Source organism: Chrysemys picta, chromosome 4, assembly GCF_011386835.1.
Source record: "Chrysemys picta bellii isolate R12L10 chromosome 4, ASM1138683v2, whole genome shotgun sequence".
Lineage (NCBI taxonomy): Eukaryota > Metazoa > Chordata > Testudines > Emydidae > Chrysemys > Chrysemys picta.
Genome location: NC_088794.1, coordinates 59,687,376 through 59,710,989, shown reverse-complemented (window position 1 = coordinate 59,710,989; position 23,614 = coordinate 59,687,376). Strand labels below are relative to the sequence as shown.

Below are 23,614 nucleotides of genomic sequence, written 5' to 3'. Positions count from 1 at the left end.
ACAACCTGGGCAGCAGGGCAGTGCTATTATGATTTTACAGATGGGGAACTGAGGCCTAGATTCTCAACGGTATTTAGGATCCCAGCTTAGTTAGGAATCTAAATACCTTTCAGGATCTGGACCAGAGAGATTAAATAATAATAAGTAGCTCTTAGAAAGCGGCTTTACAAAGGAAGGAAGCATCGTTGTCCCCATTTTACAGGTGGAAAAAATGAGACACGGGGATTTAGCTGAGGTCACCCAGCAACAAAGCGGAAAATAGAAGCCAGATCACCTGAGTCCCAGTCCAGTGCTCTGTCCACTAGGCCATACTGCCACCCTTGCCCAAACTCACCCAGGAAATCTGTGGCAGAGCAGGGACTTGAACAAGGGTCTCCTGAGTCATAGGCTAGGGCTCTACATGCCTGGACAAGCCTTCCTCTATCAGCTCCTCTTTTTTCCTAATTGGCACTGGATAATTTGGGTCTGACTCCAGTGCCCGTTAGGTGGAAAGACTCCCACTGACTTCAGTGGGTACTGGATAGTGCTCTTTGTAGCCATTAATCAATAGCCTTTGCAGCTCTAATAATATGTAATTAGATGTTTAATTCAGCCTCAAGCTTCCAGGGTGTGTGAGCTGATTGTCTGGCCGAGGAGTCAGACCGGCAGCTGCACTTTTTAAATGGTTTTAGTCCTTACTCGCATGATAGATAATGATTTGATTTCTGTAGCAGCTTCCATAACATCAAGGGGCTTTGCAGTGTCATAGCCCACAGCATCATAGAAGAAAAGTAGCTATGGTCCTTTTTGGTCCTTTTAAAACATTATCTACCTGATCTTTGCAGCTTTAAGGAGGCCACCAAACTGACTTTCATGTCATGTGATAATGTGGAGACCACCTGGGGAGAGGAAAAAGAGGGCGGCCCAGAGAAACATTACGCAGAACCATCAAGAAAGACGCCACCTCCATCAACATGACACTCAGAAGCCGGCACAGACCAGCACAAGGCTGAAATAAAAGGCGGAAATTGGTGGACCCCTGATGGTCCTGAGAGTGCAGGAGGAGAGCGAGAGAAAGAAGAGGTAATGATAGCCATTGGATCAGTGGAGACTCATTAACTCAGTTATGTGATTGGTGACTTTTTATTACCCATGTCAGGTGACCAGGGCTAAGAATGAAAAGTCCAATCTCTGAGTAGCACTACTGTGTGTCATAACTTTATTACATCCTCGGTAGCGTCCCTGCCCCTTGGCCCTTATCCAAAGCTCATTGAAGTCAATGGAGTCATAGTGACTCCAGTGGATTTTGGATCAGGCCCCCTATCGTTATGCATAGGGGTGAGTCCCAGTAATCCCAGTTCTAGCGGCACCTCCACCGGTTGTTCCATGAGATGAGAAATAACCTCATTAAGGCTCCAGTTCAGCAAAGCACCTGGGGGGAGATTTGTCGTAGGCAGAGAGGGCAGCTGGGTCCCAACTCTCATTGGAAGTCAATGAGAGATGGGTGCCTCCCTCCTAGATGTGTCTTTAGCACTCTCCCACATCAGTGCGTACTCCACACGAAGGATGCCAGTCCCACCGAGGCCAATGGGATGTTTCACATGCTTAAAGTTAAGCATGTGCTTAAGTATTTTGCTGAATCAGGGCCTAAGGTCTTAGAGTCCAAGGTCCACTGACATCAACGCAAAGCATTGGAGCAGGCCCCTTCTAGGTAACGAAATTCACGCTATGAGACTTGCTCTGGGGCAACATGAAGGCAAGCCAGCCTCGATGCCATGCGTTTCATCTCCCCCATGCCACCTGAGTACCAGCACCTGGATGCAATGGAGCACGGGGACTGAATTTCCCAGGCTGCAGTCAGGCCTTTAACATTATTTTAATGTATTTTTTTAGTCTTTATTACATCAGCAGTCACCTCAGGCGTGAATTTGTGACCTTTAATCAAAGCTCTCCACTACCTGGCCGTCTCTCAGGCAGAGACTTTGTGCCCATTATAATGTTGATTAACTGTGTGTTGCTGGTGGAGAAGGAAAGGAGACTGAAAAGAGTAAATTGCACAAAGTGCCTGACTATATCTGGATGTGATGTTATGGTACGTTCCGAACTAATGCGTATTTTAATTTAGTGGCTCCTCCTAACCTTCTTATAGAGGTCACCCCACATGGGGTGAAGTGTTCTCATTTGAAGGAGCCTCAGCCTTCAGCGTGGGAAGATTGATGTGTCTAGTGTGGGCGGGTGAAATACATGAGATCCCATTTCCATTGGGATGAGGGCTCTGGGGAATGATCTCTATTTCAGGCCAGCTGACTCTAGGACTGTTAGCTGTGGAGTACTCCGCTGTCAGCTGACATGTGCCACTAAGATAGATCAAAAGGGTGCTGGATACTAGCTGGTTTGGGAGGACAAATGGCCTTTTGGACAAAGCCAAACAGTTTTGTGAAACAGTTTCATGTTTGAAATTTTCTGATTTTTTTTTTCTGACCAAAGGATTTGAAATGAAAATGTTTGATTCTAATTAAGAACCAGTCTGGGGGCGTGACGCTCCTTTCTCTCCAGTGGAGAAATGAAGGGGAGGGGACGGCAGAGAACGGAGGGGAACCCCTACACCAACTCTTTTCCCATTTCAATTCTCTGTGTGATGTGAATCAAAATCAAAATAATAAAAAATGGTTCAAATCCTTTTGTTGAAAAATCTGGAAAAATTTCCAAATGAAACGAACATTTTTCATTTCACTCAAGATTTTTCATAGAAAAAATACCCAGGGTTTGGGGTTTTTTTTTTTTTTGACCAGCCCTAATTGATTGGCTGGCAGTGCCTATAGTGATTGCCAGCGGAACTGTCAACCATCATAGAATCATAAAATATCAGGGCTGGAAGGGACCTCAGGAGGTCATCTAGTCCCACCCCCTGCTCAAGGTAGGACCAACTCCAACTCAATCATCCCAGCCAGGGCTTTGTCAAGCTGGGCCTTAAAAACCTCTAAGCCACAGAGTGCCTTCACTGGGGCCCCGATCCTGCCATCAGCTCCATATTAGCAGACCCCTGTGCTTGGCTGGAGCCCCAATAGGCAGGGGTCTGCCCTCTCAGAGAGCATTGCAGGCTTTAAGGCTAATGCCACCAAAGAGCGATTCTCACTGCCTTAGTGTATCTGGGGGCTTCTGGCTGGGGGTGAGCAGTAACATGCTTTGTGGGCACCCACCATGCTCCCTCTGGCGAGGCAGCATTTTCTAGCAGACAGATGATATTTTTGGGTGGTAGCATTTTACGCCCGTCTCTTGGGATAAAATGTGGCTTATCATCTAAAAAAGGAACATTCTTGGGTTTCCTTTCAATAGCATCTCTTGCCCCCACCCCCACTCCTATTTTTCCTCCAAAGATTTATCTCAGCCCATTTCCTTTTAATGGCAGGAATCATTTAGGTCTCCGTTATTACAGCCTTTCAGGCTTAATGCTTTAATAAAGTCCTGATCTTATCTGCAGAAGAGGGTTGCAAATATGGTTGCATTTAGCGAGCTATTTATTGTAATGATTGCGGGACGAGAAAGGAGTAATACAATTTCCCATGTTAATTCCATAACGGCTTCGTTCAGGATCAAGGACCAACCCTGAAAGTTACTCTCTTGTTATTCAATTTCACTAAGAGCCTCTTGGAGTATGTCTTTAGAAAAATAAAAGATGGGGAGGTGGGAATATTTTTAAATTATTATTATTTATTATACGTCTTATACAATAGCACCTTGAAGCCCCGACCAGGAATAGGGTCCCATTGTGCTGACGCTACACACACCCATAGCGAGAGGCAGTCCCAGCCCCAAAGAACTGCCGCTCAAAGACAGATAAAGGGTGGGAAACTGAGGCATGGAGAGGTCAGGTGACTTGCCCAAAGTCATGCATCAGGCCAGTGGCTGAGCTGGGAACAGAAACCAGGGCCTGGGACTCCTGATCCATTAAAAGCAGATCAGATAATGGATTTGAACCAGCGTCTGATCTATAAAGAGGCTCAGACCCCCCAGGCATGACTAGAAGAGGTACTGAGGCACCACAGCTCCCCTTGACAGCAGCTGGAGTTGTGGGAACTCAGCACCTGTGACAATCGGAGCTCCCACGGACTAAATTCTCCTCCGCTTACATTGCTGAAACTCCACTGAAGTCAGTGGGACTGCACCAGTGTAAACAAGAGAATTTAGCTCTCTCTCTTCGTTCTCTCTAGGTCAGCGGTCCCCAGTCCTTTTCTGGTTGAGTGCCAGTTATAACGGATTAGGCACTTCCGCTGGGACCTCTCAATCCATGCCTGGCAAAGTTGCCACCATCTTTGGAATCTCTCCCCCCACCCCCCTTTCTGTTTTCTCTCTGTTGTCATTTCCTGTTTCTGGTCTGCCTTGCAGACTGATGTCCAGAGTGTCAAAGATCTATTGGTTTCAGTGAGACTTAGGCACCAAACTATGCTTGAGGATCTATGCCTGAGCCCCTCTCTGCTTTATACACACAATGCTTCAAAGGGACATTGAAAATGGTCAATATCCCATTGGTACTGGTGAACCCACGCCACTGCAAGGAATGGCTTAGAAACACTTGTGTGATTACAGCCCAGGATGGGGCATTGGGGATGGGGAGAGGTTCGTTCCGGGTAAGAAAATGCAGCTTCTTGAGATGGAACATTTGGAATGTCCCGTTGAAGCCTTCACCCAGCCCGGGTTCACCCCCTGGCTTGTTTGGTTGCATGACAACTAAAGCTGGCTGACATTTTTCAGCTGATACGGTTTTTTTTCAACAACAAAGGCAGATTTGGGGCGTTTTGCAAATTCGTGGCGAGTTCAGCGAATTGCTTCGGTCATGGCGGGAAACGAAATCGGCAGTGTTGAAATGGTTACTAATATTTTGATTTTTCGGGCAATGTTCACAAGGGGAAGAGGGGGAGGCGGTGCCGCTGTTGTGCCCAATAGCCCAGTGCCTAGGGCACTCAACTGGGATGGGAGAGACCGGTTTGAATCCCTGCTCTGGAGCCGAGACTTGAACGCAGGTTTCTCCTATTCCTGGTGAGTGCCCCAGTCACTGGGCTATAGGGTATTCTGGGGTGGGGCTCTCCATCTGTCCTGTTGAAACATTCCACTGCGTATAAAATACTTGAACAGCCATTGGGCCAGAGAGACTCAACCCGCAGCCTGTGGACCGCTTACGGCCCAATCAGCACAGAGCTGCAGCCCATGTGACATCCTCAGGGCCAGACAGGTAGTATTGGATGTGGCCCACAATGGTAAATAGGTTGAGAACCACTGCTCTATAGCATGTGTGCTAGAAATGCATTGTTAGATATTGGTATTCTCTACGACAGGAGAGGGTCACTCAGCTCACCTGTCAGGGAGCAGGTCCATGTTCCAAAGCTCACAATAGTGTCATGTCCTGGCTACTGTGCATGTGCATTCCTGCCCTCTACTGGCCAGAATGAGATCTGCTCAGCTGTGTGTCACAGGCCCCGTATGGCCGAGAGCCTGCAGAGATTCTCGCTGCAGTGGCAGGGGCCTGTGCTTGGGTACAGGAGGCTCAGAGTTCTTCTGCTGTTGGGATAAGCCCTGAACAGATGCCGCATCGCAGCAGCCATTAAATCTGAAGTGTTACAATACCCTGTTAAACAACATCAGCTCTCACGAGTGGCCCCTTCTGGCCAAATCCACCTCTATTTTGCCATGGTAAATGACTTCTCCGAAACAGTTAAGTCAGGACATCGACGCCATCAGCAACCCTGCTCGGGATAAAGTCATCAATTCCATGTCGTTCCGTGCTCCCTCCTTTCCTTCTTGGGTCCCTCATTCCAGGTTTTTGTTCCACATCCAGCCCTCAGGAGGTTGATGGGTTAGGAGGGTGTCAAACAGTCACTTCTCTGTCCTGACACTGCATTTGCAGGTGCTGTAAATTGTCTAGCTTCCTTCTGGGTAGCAGGGGGAAAAAAAGAGAGAGACAATGAAGATCTGCTCTGTGCAAAGGCAATTGGGTAATGCTGAACTGGGTGTGCCATAAGCAGCCTTTTGTATGTCTACTTATACACAGAGCCTTTGGTTTTTGTTAACATAAGAAACTGAAGCAGCCCCTTTGCCAGAGAATTCAAATGTGACGAGCTCTCTAACACTGATTCCTCTCCGCTCATCCTCAGAAGCCGTGTAATCTCACGCAGCTTCCTTCCCCTCCATTGTGCAGGCTGATGTAGCGATAACAGAAAGAAAAACCCAAAGACCCTTTCTTTCTTTCAGATCTGGCTGGCATGTTAATTGCATTCTTCAGTCTGGCGCTGTCCCAGTACAATTAAAATTCTAATAGATCAACAATTACATCCCTGTACTGCGGGGAAGGATTAAATTGATCCCTGTTAACCCGGGGACTCTGAATGGCGGTGAGTTGGGATGCTTTCATGGGATGCCATTACGCGTTGCAACATTTTGGCCTGGTCTACACTACGAAGTTAGGTCAATGTCAGTTGCCTTGTGTTACCCGATGTGTGCATGTGTCTACATTCAAATTTGTCTCTGGCTGGTGTCAGAGCCCTGTGACAGCAATGTGGTGAAACCACCTCCCCGAACGGCATACGGACGTTGACTCAGTGCAAGTGTAGACATTGCACGACCTGCATTTACTCTAACAGTCCTCCAGCAGCTGTTCCACATTCCCTGCGACAGCATCTGCTCTGGTCACAGTTTAAAACTCCACAGAGCCCAGGAGTCACAGAGACCGGAAGCCCCCTCCCCTCTCTAAAGCCCCCCACATGTTTTTGAAATGCCTTTTGCTGGTGAGTTCACCCTTGTTGTGTGCAATTGCCCAACCGACCTGCCAGCTCCACACACTAGACGTGCCCCTGCCTGGAGTAGACAGGAAGTATTGGATCGCCTGGGCCCGTGGGGAGAAGATTTGGTGCTGAACTACAGAGCTGCTGCGGTGAACAGGGAGGAGATGTGGGGAGACGTGGCAGGGGACTCTAGCTCACCCGTGCTGCGAGCTGGGACCTGTTTGAGCCTCCGCCGCAGTCTAGCCAGTCCCACCAGGCGAGGACGGGTGAGCCTAGGAGGAAGGTCAAGGCAACTCCGATGTATGTGGATGCATTTTTCCTTACAGTGTTGACATTCAAAGATGGCACCCAGCCCATCTCCCCAGTTAACAAGACAAAGGTATCGACTGTTCATTGTACTCATAGGAGCAGAGACAGAGATACAACAAACAGAAGTAGAGCTGGCACCTGCTTTTCATTCCCCTGTTGGGTTAGGCGGGGGGTGGCTTGGGAGCACTTTGTTTATGTACACAGGAATGGCCCTTTTATCCTGCTGAGGGACCTTGATGACACTTTCATGGAGATGCTCTGCAATCCTCTCCTGAAGGTTTCTAAGGACCTTATTTCTCCACTGTGGTAGGGCACGTTCCCGTGCCACTCTGCGATGAGTTGGGCTTGCACCATCCATTGCAGCAAACAGGCTGATGGCCTACAGGCCCAGGTGGCTTCAGGACCCCAGTAGCAGCTGTACTGTCTGTGCCTTTGTGACCCTCAGGAGTGAGAGATCAGCTAAAATCACTTCCACCTGCGGAAAATAGTGCTAGGATTAAGTGCCAGTGCCCTACGGTCGTACCTGAGTAACAGGGACCGAAATTTTATCGCTTCGGGCAACAGAAAATTCTCTTCGGGCCATACTCACCATGGCTGGGGCTGGCGAACAGTGCTGTCCAAAGATGAAGTGTCAATTAAAAGTGTTCATGGGAAAAAGGGAAGGTAGCTTTGAAACTTTTCTTTCCCTTTCCATTGTGACTGTCAATCCAACAGCACATCTGTCTTTATCAGCATCCTCTGGTGTGATGACCTTAAGGGTTGCCCCCTCCATGCCCGCACAGCACCTGACCCTAAGGAAGAGGAGAAAGGACGAGGGAGAACATGTTCTGTGAGATCCTGCAAGCCACTGCTGCATCAGACTGGGAACAAAGGGCCTGGACGGCCAACATGACCAAAAGCGTGGAGAACGACAGAGAGGACAGGAGAAAGGCCCGGAAGTCCCAGCAGGACAAGGAGAGGGAAATGCTGCAGGATGTAATGGGTCTTTCCAGCGACAATCAGAGCCCTTGAAGACATCTCAAGTTGGGGACCCAAATTCACATTTGAAAGGCTGGGCCTTCAGCTGTTGGCACCTCAGTTTCCCATCTGTCAAATGGCAACACCAACGCTTTCTTTCTCCCACCCTTGGTCCCGCCTCAGGGCCAGGGCTATCTCTTTCTCCTTCTCTGGGTTTGCACATCATCCAGCCCGAGAGGGACCTGACCTCAGCTGGGGCAGGGAGGTGCTTCTGTGATAAATATCTGACTGCCGTGCGGGGGAGAACGGGAAAGCGCTCGCAAAGGAAGAGAAGTGAGTCAGGCTGTGTTCTCTGGGATTTCAGCTGCCAGTGCACGGTAGGATTGATCTACAGCGTCTGCCTGCCTTTTCCCTAAGGAGAGGAGAAAGCAGGAGACTTGCTGGGGAAAATATTCTCATCACCAGAGAGCTTTGGAATGCAGTGAGCTCAAGTGCTCTGCATGTCCCCACGTACTTTGCTCACATAGACCCTAGAGTTAAGGTGATGTGTGGCAGAGGTCTGGTGGTCAATGCTATGCCCCCGGGTCACGTCTTGTCTTTCTTTTTTCAGCTCTGATCGCCGCCCCTGTCCCTTTCTATTCCTGACCAGCCGTGGAGCTGATTGACGAATATAACCTTTCACTAAGCAGCGACGTAGCCCCAGCGAATGTTCTGACAGGCGCCCACAGAGAAACGCAACTGTGCTGTGTGCCGGGGCTTTGCATGTGACTGTTACCAAACGCTACAGGCTGGCGTGGCTGAAAAGGAAGGTTCAGAAGACATGAAACAAGCAAACAAGGGGCCTTTAACCCTAGGCATGTGCCCTCAAAAGCCCACATCAACCGTGGCGTGGATACAAACGGCTTTCTCAGGCCCTAAAGGGAGATTAAATTGCATTGTGAAATGCCCGGGTGATTTATCACTCGTCATGGCGTGCTCGGCTCTCATGGCAATTTCCAATTGTGTCCATGGCAGAAGCCATCGAAGGAGGAGGGAGAGAGCCAATCAGCAGCCCACAAACAGTTGGCAAACTGCCAGAAGGACTAGCCGGGTGGCTGGCTCTCTTAGTTCAGGGAACGTAGGTGGGTCCCACGTTGCACCTTTTCTGGTCTGTTTTGGGGATGGGGGGTTATGCCATTGTGGCTTCGGCTTCTTAAATCAAAGCCTGGGACTTGACGCTGGGGGCGGGACATAGGCAGAAGCCTCGTTGCACCTGTTTGCGCTGCATGGGCACCCACGTGGCCCAGCTTCAACATCCAAAGTCCTCTCCCCGCAGGTAGTGTGGGGGAGATTTCCTGGGACTGGCCTCTTCTCTGGTTGTGTCAAAGTGCCGGTGAGGCGTCTGGAAGGGATGGCCCCATGGCCTTCATGCTACATGATCGTGCAGTGCTTCCTTGGGCAGGGCCAGCAGGCAGAGGGATTTTAGGGAGAAGTTTGAGACTGTATCTGGATTAGATTGGGGAGGGGCACCAAAATTGTACAGGATTTCTACCCCCTTGGGCTGTATCGGAACCAGACCAAGAAAATCAGCCCTCTTATGGTTTTGATCTAGTTTGGTTTGTGCCCAGGTGTTTGAATCTGATCCCATTTCTCCCGCCCCAAATCAAGGGTTGGGGAGAAGCGTGTGAAGCTCCCTCTGGTCCCCTTTTTGCTTTAAAGCCAGAACAGCTCCACTTTCATGTAGATATGTGACCGTGACCTATGCTATGGAGAACGTTACCGGCTCGCGGCTTGATCTCCGGAGATCCTGAGCAATTGCAGTTCCTGCGGAGGTCATTGGGTGGTGCCAGTTCTCAGCACCAATCAGGTTCAAGCCCTTTGTGACGGGGCAAGGGAGAGGAATTATACCCTGGTTCATGCGGCTCCCAGAGGATGGACTCCTGGAAAATACCAGCCAGGAGGATGACAATGGCAGGGAACTAGAGGGTCAGGACCGACTGTAACGATCCCCTGCATGGGTCATCAGCCAAGTTTGAATCTAGCAGCTTCAGCCACACAACACAGGCCTTGAGTAATTCCTTTAGACAGTAGCACTAGTAGGCTGTTGCTCTCTAATGGATGCAACACACATTTGTCCACTGTAGGCACCAATTCAGGGGAGACCTCCGACAGGTTTTATCTATCTCCTCACTTCTGCCCTGTAGGTTTATTTGCCATTGGTTTGGAATATGCTCTGGTGATGCCAGGTGGTGGGCTCAGTCCAAGCTGTCTACTGGAGTCTTCCTTTTCTAGAGCATCTTCCATCCCGATGCGCTTTACAGCCTGGCAAAACAAAGCACCCCCGAAATGCAGCTGCTTCTGGGCTGCACAAGAGGCAGCCCTGGGGTTAGTGGAGCTGAGGCAAGCCGGCACACTAGCTGAACTTGCCGTGGGATCGTTAGATTACGTTGTGTTTATTTATAGAGCACCTGGAATCCAAAGCACTGGGAGACTTTTAATGCCTACAGGGAACAAAGCGAATAGCAGGGTAGGGTTACCATACGTCCGGATTTTCCCGGACATGTCCGGCTTTTTGGGCTCCAAATCCCCGTCCGGGGGGAAATCCCCAAAAGCCGGACATGTCCGGGAAAATCGGGACATGCGGGGCCGGCGGTGCCGAGCTGGGGGCTCGGGGGCCGGGCCGGTGGTGCGGGGCTGGGCCGGGGGCTCAGGGGCCGGGCCTGCGGTGCGGTGCCAGGCCGGGCCGGGCCAGGGGCTCGGGGGCCAGGCCGGCGGTGCGGTGCTGGGGGCTGGGCCGGGGACCGGCAGTGCTGGGCGGGCCGGGGGTGCTCGGCCGGGGGCCCGGGGGCCGGGCCGGGGACCGGCAGTGCTGGGCGGGCCGGGGGTGCTTGGCCGGGGGCTGGGCCCCGGGCCGGCACCCCAGGGCCCGAGCCGACCCAGGCTGGAAATGCTGGGGGGGCCAGACTGGGCCGCGCCTCCTCCCCCCACACCCCCCTTACCTGCTTCAGGCTTCCCGCAAATCAAATGTTCGCGGGAAGCAGGGGAGGGGGCGGAGTTGGGGCGGGGTGTGGGCGGGGCTGGGGGCGGGGCCCCGTGGAGTGTCCTCCTTTTGGAGGCTCAAAATATGGTAACCCTATAGCAGAGCCACCTGGTGACAAACCCAGTTGGAAAAGTGGTTGGCAAAGTCACCATTTATGCATTCTTTGGATACATTTCCCAGGGCTCCAGTGTGACGCACGCTCCCGCCCTGCCACATCCAGAGGGCCAGGGATGAGGCAGGCTTCAGGCTTATGCATTAGCATCCCATCCCACACTGGACTCTGCTCAGGCCAGCAGCCCCCTCGGGGCTCCCTACTGTCACACAGCTGTTTCCTTTTACTCCCCACAAAGTAAGGGGGTATACTCTGGTTGCGAAACATTTAAGAGTGGATGAGGGTTTCTAATCTGGGAATGAGAAGCAGGAGTGGAGGAAAATGGCCATGAGAATATTTAGATTGCAAACTCTTTGAGACAGGCACCTGCCTTCTTATATGGTTGTAAATCACCATGCAAATCTATGGCACTGAATCACTAGAGATAATTAGAGAAGGGGAAATAGAAAGACTCACAGTATACAAATCCGGGCTCAGGAAAGCTGATTCCGTTCTGCAGGCGATGTTTTCTCGCTCTTTCCAAGAAGTGCCAGCAGCTCTTTAAATCCAGGACAACTCCAGGAGGCTGATGAACATTACAAAGAGGGAAGCATGCAGCAAGCTCTAAATGCTGTGGAAAGCCGGGCTCCTGGGTGGGATCTGGGCTTTCTTTTATGAGTTCCTCCTTTAATTTCAGGTTCGTAATCTGGTGCGTCTGTTCTTAGGTGCTCAGAGAAGGGAACGGAAAGCCCAGTTGCTCCTGGCGCGATTGTCTTCACACAGGGCAGGGTATGTGTGTTCCCGTTCAGCTGGGGTTGCAGAGAGAGCTTTGCAGGAAACAGAGATGGGCTCAGCCAAAGGAAGACCTAGTTTTTGCTGGCTGCAAGCTGGGGGTGGGTGTTTGGAGGTGGGGGGCTGATTTCTTTCCAAAGATAAAGGTTGAGATTTTTTGATGGCGACTGGGGGTTTCCCATCGAAAGGAATGGGAGATCTGCGGCCTCTGTCCGGAAATTCAGCCAAAAGCTTTTGGCAAAACTCAATGCTCAGCAACCGGACATATCAAACAACCCCACACTTCCAGGGGCAGCTGTTGGGTTTGTGTCACCCACAGACCAGGCTGGCTTTGCTCAAGATTGTCCCGGAGAACAGATGATACAGTAGCAGGACCCCAGCCTGGATTTTGGTTTGGTCCTGGTTCAAGGCGAAATGTGCCTGGCTTAGGGTTTCCTTACAGCTGCACTAGATTTCTCTATGTTATATTTGGCCATAGGCACAACCTCTGGGAAGGGAGATGGAAGGGGCTGGTTCCTCTATCAGTTAGCGGTTCATGTGTCCCCTCCCCCCGTCAGTGCTGCACTTTATTATGTGGCTGCACTTCAGGATTAAACTAGATCCTTTCTTTGGGCAACTGGAACAGGCTTAGCATTTTGCTTTCTTCTCTTCCCCCACTCCAGGCTCCGCTGGTATTTCAATCACTTGCTTCTGCGCTGTTCTATTAGCAGTGGATTCAACAATGGAGCACACCGATGTCTGGAAATGAGACGTCGCTTACCACTCAGAAATGCAGAAGGAGCGGGGTCTGTGGGAAAAGGTGTCTGGACGGTTTGCTCCAGGCAGAGGCGCTGCTCTGCATTTTGAGAGGGGAAACTCAGGCCTTACTGATGCTAGAGACTACCCCAACTCAGCAGTATCACTCGGTGTTGTCAACACGGCGAGTGCGATAGCTGAGCATGCACTGGCCCTTTAAAAACCAGGAGAACTTCCGGTCACTCTGGCCACTGGGCAGTAAAGGTCAAAAAGGTTACCATACCGGTCACTACTGAAGGGAGCAGTGCAGCATGGGATTGGAGTGGGAGGACTTTATGTAGCGATAGAGCTTTGGCAGTGTCCATGTGCATCCACACTGCCGTTGCACCAATACCAGCAGCCTGGGCTGGTGGTGCTCTGACAAGGGGAAGTCCCTGAGGTGGCAGACACAAGTGGGGACACACATCTGCCTCCCTCGTGACAAGGGGAATTCTACTGGTGCAACTGTCGTGTGTAAGCCAGGCTTTAGTGTAGCCAAGGCCACGCTGAGCCTTGCTCCTACTTGCAATCAAGGCAAAACCCAGCTTGCCTTTGTCTGCACACAGGGCTCAGTCCTGGGGCAGCTATGCGGGTGACTGAACCAGGGCAATACCTGAGTGTGGACAAGATTCGGCAACTTCCACTCCCCTTTTGGGGTGCAGCAGGGGGTTGGATGTGGCTAACAAAATAATAGGGAGGAAGAATAGGCCCCCCCAGCCTGATTTGTGACCTCCTAGGAGCTGCTGCGCTGGAAACTCGCAGGCCAGAGGGACCAGAGGGCGTTGAGAGGTGGGTGGGCTGCAGGGAGAGAGCTGCTGGTTGCTGCTTTTCCCCACAAGTTGTTGTGGTCCCATTCCCTGTCTCTCTGCTAAGTCTCCTCGTCATTCATCAGGACAAGCTGGTATTTTCCTGCACAGAAGAACCACTCTCTCCATCCACATGCCTTCAGGCACCCATTGGATGCTAGGAGAGGAAAGGAGTCGGGGAAGGGAGGGGACTGTACAGGGCTGAACTTTTCCAACCTGCCTCAGAGACTTGCGGGTGAGAGCGAAGGATCAGGTTTACACGTCTCGCCCCAGTGCTGTCCCCATCAGCCTGCGATCCAGAGAAGTGCCGCTTGCTGTCAGGAATAAATCCGTGCTGCAAAAAGCTCTTTGGCATGAGAAATGCCTTTTTGCAGAAGCACAAGGACTGGCTGCTGCTGCTGCTTAGGGAAGAGATGAGGGGGGAGAGAGACAGATGCTGCAACATGTTGCAAAGATTAACCTGTTCGTGAATCCAATGGAGGATCCAAGCAGGGAATACGCCGAGTAGGGCCCACCAGAGACACCCCACTGATCACTCACTGCCCGGCATGATGCTTGACAACTAACACTCCACCATCTTGTCTCCTCTCTTTAAACTGGCCCGGTAAGAACATTTTCCGAAGGTGGGGGGAAGACCCTGTAGGTAGGTCAGTACCGTTCGCTGCCTTTTACAGAGCCGGGTGGAAACGCAGCAGAAAGAATCCAAGGTCCAGTGTCCTTTAGCGAGCTCAGTGGGTGTGATGTCAACGGAATGAATTACACCACTTGTCCTAACTCCAGTGGAGTCAGTGCTGTGAGCTACGCCCTGTGTTCACCCAGGAGCGGTGCTGCACTGATTAACACTGGCTGTGGTATTGGGGCAGAGTGTCACAGGGCCCGCGTGTATCCCTGATTCCCAACACTGTGGTCTGGCATGATGCATTCTGGGTAGTTTTGCATGGTCTCGTGGGATACTTTGTGTGGGCCCAAGGGAATTGTGGGAGAAGAGGCTCAAAGTCCCATGGTTTCCTTACGCTTACGCTAGAACTCCGCAGTACTCCCCACCAGTGGAAGGACATGTTCGCCAATTGCTGTCTCTGATATACACCAGGGCCTCAAGGCCTGATTTTCCGAATCAGCACGTGCAGAAAATTGCACACACAATTTCCTACTTAATTTGCATGCCCTGTTCCTATGTCTGCAGGGGCAAACCCGGTAAGCCTGCAAGCCAATGATTATTTGCATTATGGTGGCACCCCGGGTGTGCTGGGTGTTTGCCAAACCCAAGAGCAGATACAGTCGCCGCCCCAAAGTAGGGGGCAGTCCAGAACCACAAAGGCAGACGGAAGGGCTATAACAGACAGGCAAAGTGATCAGGTGCATGGCTTATGATCTGGTACCATGGTGTTAATGGGAGTTGGGTGGGAAAAGGGAGCAGCATGACGGGAAGGAAGGAAGGGGAAAGCCAGTGTTCCTGCACCTGTTTAGGGCAGCGCCCTCTCTCCTCCAGCCAAAATCCCGAATCCCTGCATCCCCTTGACATTTACTTTCTAAGGCAGAGTAAAACATGGCTCAGTGTTACCCCTGGAGACTTGGACTGTATGTGTGTTTTGAGGGGTGGACGGAGAATACTGCCCTGAAGGGCCGGGGTGTGTGGGGAGTAGGAGTGTGAGATTTGCTTTGCTTCGGACTGTAATCACATTTTAACGCTGAGGGTAATTAACCACCGGGACAGTTTACCAAGGGCCGTGGTGGATTCTCCATCACTGACCATGGTTACATCGAGAGTGGATGCTGCTTTGCTAAAAGCTCAGCTTTAGGAATTATTTGGGGGCGGGTCTTTGGCCTGTGCTAGACAGAAGGTCAGAGCAGTGGCGCTGGAACATTTTTCATAGTGGGGGTGCTGAAATCCAGCCCCCTTACCCTGTCGTGTCCCCTTCCCTCTCCCTCCCCCGAGCTGGGGCCAGGAGATGGGCTGTGTCTCCAGGACGTGGGGACCTGGACAGGGATAAAGGGGCCGAGGCTGGGGCCACAACTGGGGGTGGGCGCAGGACCAGCAGTGGAGCCTCGGGTGCGGGGCGGCAGCTGGGACCCCAAGCACAGGGCTGGCAGCGGAGCCCCGGGCACGGGAGCCCCAGGAGCACGGCTGGCAGATGGGACCCCATGTGGGGGGCCAGAAATGGAGCCCTGCATAAAACTTGGGGGTGCTGCAGCAACTCCTGCACCCATAGTTCCCACGCCTATGGGTCAGATGAGATCACAATGGCTCCGTCTGGCCTTAGAATCTATGAATCAACATCTCACGTTCCCCCCATCCCGGGACTGGTCTTTCAGGACACCACCACTCCCGCCCCGGAGGCAGAACCCACCAGTGGTCCAGTAGGGAGAACAGTAGCTTGGGGCTAAGGAGACATGGGCTTGATTTCCAGCTCAGCTACAAATGTCCTGTGTGATGGTGGGCAAGTGACTGAGCCCAAGCTGGGCCTCAGTTCCCCATCTGCAGCCAGGGGAAAGTCTATCCCTGCCTCCCAGGGCTACTGGGAGGGTAAAGATCCATTGCTGATTGGGAGAGGTTCTGCTACGCTGCTGATGGGGACCGTATAACTACCTAGGGGTGTTGGAGAATCCCTCCCTTGCTGGGCACAGATCCCTGCTCCTTCGCCCATTCCTGGACTTATGGAGATGGGGCTGTTCAGTCATAGGCTGATGGGGGCAAGGGGCGGACGGATGATGCTGCAGCAGGTGCTGGTGAGATCCTCTGTGCCAATGAGTTTGGTGCTTCGCTCTCACTCGGTGCCCTGGGCTTCTCCACCCCGGCCTTGTGAATGAGGCTAATCAGCTGATGAAGATGAACACAATGAAATCACTTATTCCCGCTGCATGGCCAACTCGGGTTGTTAGCGGCTTGCTTTTGCAGCCTTCCCCCCCCCCCCCAATGAGGGCAGAGAAATTCCTCCTCCAGCCGGAGTGTCAGAGTTAGTTAAGCTTTCCTTCCAGAGTAGCAAAGCAAACAAGCCAGTTTCCATGACAACTCGGGCAAGGATCACTTCAGACAGCAAAACACGACAAAACTGCAACCTACAGAGCTTGGACATAGAAGGGACGAGTGAGAGAGAGAGAGAGTGGAATTCCTTCAGTGAGAGCAGGAGGGGAAAGCCCATCAGTGTTTGAGGATACTGTAGATTACAGAGTCTCATCTCTCTGATAAGTATCAGAGGGGTAGCAGTGTTAGTCTGAATCTGTGAAAAGCAACAGAGGGTCCTGTGGCACCTTTAAGACTAACAGAAGTTATGCTTATGCTCCCAATACTTCTGTTAGTCTCAAAGGTGCCACAGGACCCTCTGTTGCATCTCTCTGATAATAGTTTGTCCTCCTAGAGTGTGTGAAAGTGAAATGAATTATATTAAAGAAATAGAATGAATTAAAGAATGCTGTATGTACCTTTAAGTAGAAATGAGAAATGCTGCAAGCCAGGGGGCAGGAAAGCAGTCATTAACTGCTTAATGAATTGCCCCACTTAAGGGCAATTGGTGAAGCATTAGCCTTAGATCGATAAGAGTTAATAAGGAAGCAGGATATGCATATTGTGCCCTATGCAAATTTTACAATTTTGCTCTCTCTGTCCCTTTGTTTAGTTCGCACCCTTTTATCTGTATAAATAAGACTGTTTGAATCTTGCATGGGGGCTCACAGTATCTGAATGTATTAGCAGAGCGCTGTGCTAATAAAACAGAGTGGTCTAACAAACTATGAGTCCTGAGTCTAACTTTGACAATTTGGAGGTTCCACCGAGATGGCAACCATCTTCACTGGGGCCGTGTGATTCTTGACCATTTTTGTAGGATGACCGTGGCAGCCGGCACCTGGGCATTTGGCCCAAGCGGTCCTCCTCCTGAACGGAAGGGCGCATGACCACAGTGAGGTCTACGCCATCGAACCTGTTGGTTCCCACTCTGTTCTGGTAGGGATCCCGGGATCTGACATCAGGAATCTGGTCAGGTAATTATTTCTGTGTTTTGTCCGGACTGAGGACTGTCCTGTCTCTGTGTCTATCTGTCCTCCTGTGGAGTGTTTGAGACTGGGTGCCATCTCCGTCCAGGGATCGGCCAACCAAGGGGTTCCTGTCCCCACGGTCTGAGTAAAATCTGCACAATCGCAGCCGCACTGCACCTTGGGTAAAATCCTTGGTGTGAAAGCAAGGGCGATTGAGGCAGTAGCCTGTGGGCTCCTTTTGTGTGTTGCACCGGGCATCGCTCTGACGAACCTGAATTTCCTTCTTGTGTGATTGGTGTGTGTAAAGTCCTCCTGTATTGGTAACCAGACGTCTAAGTCGGGACAGTTCCCTAAAGGAACGCCAGCTCAGTTTTAGGAAGGGTCCGGACTCCTGTAAATTTCTGGAAAAATGGTCTAGGCTAACTCAGGGAGATCCCAAAACTCAGTGGCCACTGTTAAAACCCCGGAACAAGGACCGAGTGGACATCTTAAAAAACAAACTCGGCCAGCCTAAAACTAAATTGGCTAAAGGAGAGGTTAATTGTTTCATGCAGTGGTGGGAAGAGGCAAATCGTAGGTGGACAAAATCAAAACTCGCCTCTCTCAAATATTCAAATAATAAGTTAAAAGCTTTATTAAAAGCCTCCTCTCCCACCACCAGACTGAGCGCTCCCCTTCACCCTGTTCTCTGACAAAAAACAACCCTGGATCGATCCCAACTCCCTCCATACTCCCATCTCATTGTAAAAAGGATAAAAAGCCCCATGTTTTGTTCCCCTTCATTGTCTGCCTCAGAAACTGATTCTTTAAGGAGGGTGGGCTCCTCAAGTAGCCCCCACCCTTCCTGGTCCCTTTCCTTGGGCATTTCTTTCAAAATTGTGAAATGACCACAATATCACTCACAAAAATGGTTCATTGGAAAAAGCAGGATTGGGCCCAGACAAGCAGGCAAGCAACAGATAAAGAAACTAAAAAAAAAAAAAAAAAAAAACAGGTTGGAAGCCCTAAGGGCATAGTGTCAGGAGTAAGTGCAAGTATGAACCCCTGGAACAATACTTAAAATGGTGAAATCTGAGTTGATAAAGGTGTCATTTTGGGAAATAAACAAGTGATTTAAGGAAAGAGTGAAAAGTTAACTCTACAGAGGCTGGAGAGAATTAAGCAGTTCAACCTTGTAAAAAAATGTTAAGAACCTTGTTAAAATAATTCTTAGTTTCTTTGCAGCCATTCTAAAGGAAAAATGGGCCCTTTTCCAAAAGAATGTCTGTAAATAATCCAGGTAAAGAGACTATCTAATTCAAATCATTTGACTATAAACAATTTAGTCAGATTTGCTAAAAGAACATAGGGGGTTTTCTATTGGAATTTAACTGCCCCACATGTATAAAGGTAATGTAATCTATGTACAGCTATGTAAAAACAAAGCAGAGTAAAAGGGATGTTAAGGAAAAGAAAATGTGTATGTATCCATCTGTCTGTGGAAATATGTGAGGTTTGTAAAACTCCTGCTTTGTAGGTTTAAGATAAATTGGTTTTGTTTTGTTTATAATGCCACTAAAATCCATTTGACTCTTTAATTCAAAGTTGCAAAACTGACAGACCTTTTTGCCAGCACAGGTAATCAGTGTTGGTTGGCTTTGGGATTTGGTAGTTAACCCTTAAGGGGTAACTTGATTCTTTACAAAATTTAAATGTTTTCAAATAAAGACCAAGTCATAACTGCAGCAGGACAGTCAAAATCAAAAGACCAGGGAGAAATTCTGGATTCTTTTTGTTTGTTTTTGTAACAAAATAGCAGATGAAAGCTGTAGTAAAAGAATAAAGACAGTGCCCCTCTGAAGCAACAGCAGGGGTGAGGTGTACAAAACAAAAAGAAGCAATGTTAGAAACACTGAGCCTTAAAATGGCTCTGTGTAATCAGACTGTCACTTTGATAAGGGTACATAAAACTCTAAGAACAAAAGAAACAGTTACACCTTATGTAAAAATTAATATGGCTAATGTTTTAAAAGCTAAAGTATAGAAGGAATGTGCAGACGTGTGCAGTGTATATTATAGAGGGGGTAAAAGAAATGCAAACGAAACATGCTACTTAATTAAAATCCTATTAGGGCTCCAAAGGAGCCACAATAGATTGTGTTTTCTTTTTCAGATCTGTTTGTGTTTTGGAAGCAAGAGTTAAAAGTAATCAAAACTCTGGTAAAAGTTAATTGTGTTCCTTTTAAGACAGAGTCTCTGAGCTCTGCTAATGGTTTTGAATCCAAAAGCCAAGCCAGTGTTGATGCAAATTATCTAACTGATAAAGGAAGTGAGAGAACTGCCAGCACAAAGAAGTTGCAGATAAAGAACATACCTGGTCAGCAAACAAATTATCTAAATAAAAGGCACGTATAACAAGATACCTTTAATTAAAATAAATTTAATGTTAATAAGTACCCCTGTAACAATGTATAGTGTGTATGATTTTGGAAAAAAAATCCTTTATGGTAATGATGCTTTTCAGCTGTTACCTGTGAACAAACTTAAAGCTTAACACAGCAGGAAAGACATTGTAAACTTGGTCTGCTGTAAAGGGAAAACTGAGGTACACCAGCTCATGGAGTTAATGACTGAACAGTGGGATAATTTCCCCATAACTCTTAAAAGATAGAAGCCATTGAAACCTGGCCTGCCTATAGAACAAAAACACAGGAAAATATGGAGGTAATTCCTCTTGTTTTGCCTGCAATCAGCAAGGGTATTTGTAAAAGAAAGGAATATTTTAAGCAATAATGAATGCCACCCCAAAAGGGGTAGAAAAATGTTGTTTTTGTCTTTCAGAAAAAGCTAATATCAGCTACAGGACAACCTAATAAGAAACAAATAAAAGTGGGTATGCTTATCCATGCCTGTTGCTCCAAAGCCCTGTAGTAAAGACATCTCACTAGGATCCTGTATGTGGGATAAAATGAATAATGAGACCAAAGTACTGTATAATGGGCTATGTGTATGTGTTAATTCTTGGGGAAAAGTGTTTTAAAAGACTGGAAGTGTTAGCAACCTTCCAATAGACAAATGTAAATGTAATGTAAGTACTGTGTTTACAAAAGGTAAAAAGGTAACATAATTCCTAAAACAAACAAAAGGGCAATGTGGGAAACCAACCCATTCATATTATACACGCAAATGGGAACATGTTAAGAATTGCCATTGCAGAAAGACATAACAGCTTACCATTGGTATAACATATTTTCTGAATGGTCTTCCACAACTACTGGCATACTAATGTTACTAACCTTAATTGTTTTTGGTTTAAAATTGTGTGTGTTTAATTTAATCAAATTTAATGTTTGAAATGTGCTGTTGGATAAAACAAATGTATGCAAAGCTAGAGCCACAGGCCCAAATCACCTCCCAGTATTTTCTATTACGTGGACTAAATAAGAAGTGACACTGGCGATTAATAATCTTAGCGTCAAAAGTGGGATATGTAGGAGCAGGATAAGAATTAATGTATGATTTGATTTCATCCTGTCAGCCACCCTTTTTGAATAGCAGAAAGGAATGACCGACCAGAACAATCCTTATGACTGATTATGGTCACCCTTTTGTTTTAGAAGGAGTTATAATGTCTACTATGGTTTCCTATATGTACTACAAAGTAGGCACTCTAGTTAAATATACATTTCTTTGTTTAAGGTTTAGTAAGTAAGAGACAGGATTCTCTATTGTGTCTATGTTAAGTAGATTAGAGGAACATTAAAGGCCTGGGTCTCAATGTAAATTGTCTTGGTTATTGATTGTAAAACTTAGCAAGATTTTAATTTGCAGTGCCTTTTTGCGTGATATAAAATACTACTGTTTGTATTCTCAATCTGTTTGTGTGAATGAGGAATGTATGCATCAGAAAAAGATAAGGTGTGAAGGCCATTGTTATAGCCAGAGTCAAAGAAAAAGAAGTAAAGAGACTTAAAGAATTATCAGGTACTGCTTACTATCCAGATGGCTTTTAAACTGTCTAGCATTACAGCGTGGATACATGTTTTGCAGTGTAAGAAGGCACCACCTCCAGCAAACCAACCACCACGTCAGGACCACGCAGAGTTAATTTTGACTCCGGAAGAAGACGTAGAGGAACAGCCTGCAATACCTTACCATCTACGCGCTCGTAAGGGTTGCCAGAAGCAGACGAGGACCTAAAGCAAGGCTCAAAAAGAAGCAGTAGTGAGCCTAGCACCTGCTGCCTGGTGGATGTAAAACTGTGATTGCGGTTCCCTCAGTTGAGGTTGTCAGAACCAGAAGGGCCTTGCCTCCAACATGAGCCTCTGGTGGCGCCTGTTCCTCGGCTGCTGGTGTCTTAAGGTCTGGGGAGTCCACAATGACAATTCTTTTATCCAGCAGCAAGTGTGGATAGCTCAGACCCTTAATATTTCTAATTGCTGGATCTGCAGCCACATCCCAGCCCACTCTCAAGCTGGTGTTCCTGTCCTGGCAATCCCACTCAATTCCCCAGACCTCACTGGAGGACCTTGTTCATTTAACAAAACATGGAACAATAATGACACTTGGGAAACAGTGGGAATAAATGTATCTAAATGGATAAGTGTGGTGGAGGGAAAAGGTCATTGGTGTTGAGTGTGTAATGAACAGGGCTGGATCTGGGAAAAAGCTGTTGCCTTCAGCATATTGTGGCCAATGGTGTATGGGATTATTCGAATAAAACTAAAAAGTGGCGGGCTGGGTATGGGGATATGTATTTTTCTTGACCTGAGGATCAAACAGAAAAAAATCAATTTCATGTTCCCCCTACAGTAACCTTAGTGAAAACAATACAATCTTTCAACACCATGCAAAAAGGCTCCTGAGGTTACAAGCAGTAGTTGAAATAATGGCAAATGAAATCGGAGAGAGTTTAAAAATCCCTGGCCAAAGAAACGGGCGATCTGACAGATGGCCCTCCAAAACCGTCAGGCATTGGACATTGTGCTGGCGGCCAAAGGAGGGACCTGTGCTCTCACTGGAAAAGAATTGTTGTGTGTTCATACCTGATGACACCAATGAGGTAATAGATCGCACTAGTCACTTAGAACAAATCGCATATCTTCCCCATGAAGAGCCGAGTTCTTTATGGAAGTAGCTAAGTAACCTGTTCAATTTCTCTGGCATAGGAAACTGGTTGTTTCAGGGAGCCCTGACTATCCTGTTTGAAATCTTAATGATTTTTGTATGTTTTCAGCAAATCTCCTGTTGTATCCAGAATTGTGTAAGGTATGCCACCCAAGTGACTGCCCCAAAACAGAGTGCTAATATGATGATTTCGAAATATCACTGATGAACGAAGAGATAAAGAACGATTAATATGTGGAACCCAGTAATGGTTGGTCTTTGCGTAAGCTTGACCAAAAGGAGGGATTGTGAAAGTGAAATGAATTATATTAAAGAAATAGAATGAATTAAAGAATGCTGTATGTACCTTTAAGTAGAAATGAGAAATGCTTCAAGCCAGGGGGCAGGAAAGCAGTCATTAACTGCTTAATGAATTGCCCCACTTAAGGGCAATTGGTGAAGCATTAGCCTTAGATCGATAAGAGTTAATAAGGAAGCAGGATATGAATATTGTGCCCTATGCAAATTTTACAATTTTGCTCTCTCTGTCCCTTTGTTTAGTTCGCACCCTTTTATCTGTATAAATAAGACTGTTTGAATCTTGCATGGGGGCTCACAGTATCTGAATGTATTAGCAGAGCGCTGTGCTAATAAAACAGAGTGGTCTAACAAACTATGAGTCCTGAGTCTAACTTTGACAAGTGCTTCCACTCCTAGGGCTTCCCAACACCCTTGATGCTCAGGGATATAAATTGTTATGAGCTGGGTGCAACTTCGTTATGGTTTGAATTAAAACCCCATTGAGATTGATAGGTGTGAACTCAGCCTTCAATTAACATAACTGTAAGCATAGCCCCTTTTGCCTCCACTGCGTAAAACAAAAGGTGTGTATGACTGTGCCCAGGAGCGTGTGTGTGTGTGTGTGTGTGTGTGTGTGTGTGTGTGTGTGTGTAACACACAGAAACTGAGAACAGAGAGAGAGCCAGAGACAAAAGCAAGAAAGCCAACCAGTAGCCTGTGAGCAGAGCTCAGTGTGATGCTGGAAGAAGCTAGA

General features: G+C 48.3%; 1 protein-coding gene and 1 long non-coding RNA gene across 7 annotated transcripts in view; one reads left to right on the top strand and one right to left on the bottom strand.

Moving 5' to 3' along the window:
* LOC112060423 (uncharacterized) overlaps nt 1–23,233 on the top strand; it is a 31,839-nt gene extending 8,606 nt beyond the window's left edge. The window contains exon 2 of the long non-coding RNA XR_010601016.1: nt 825–23,233. This is a non-coding gene — a long non-coding RNA (uncharacterized LOC112060423). The remainder of the gene's footprint in view (nt 1–824) is intronic.
* The window catches only part of TBC1D22B (TBC1 domain family member 22B), a 94,662-nt gene continuing 76,665 nt past the window's right edge, over nt 5,618–23,614 (bottom strand). The window contains exons 14-16 of one of the 6 annotated variants that reach the window (XR_010601008.1): nt 7,654–7,855; nt 6,954–7,539; nt 5,618–5,906 (exon numbers count right to left, since the gene is read on the bottom strand). The gene's annotated coding sequence lies outside the window, so the exon portion shown is untranslated. Of the gene's footprint in view, nt 5,907–6,953; nt 7,856–23,614 lie in introns of all 6 variants that reach the window. The other 5 variants (XR_010601007.1, XR_010601009.1, XR_010601010.1 and 2 more) reach the window with 5 other exon arrangements.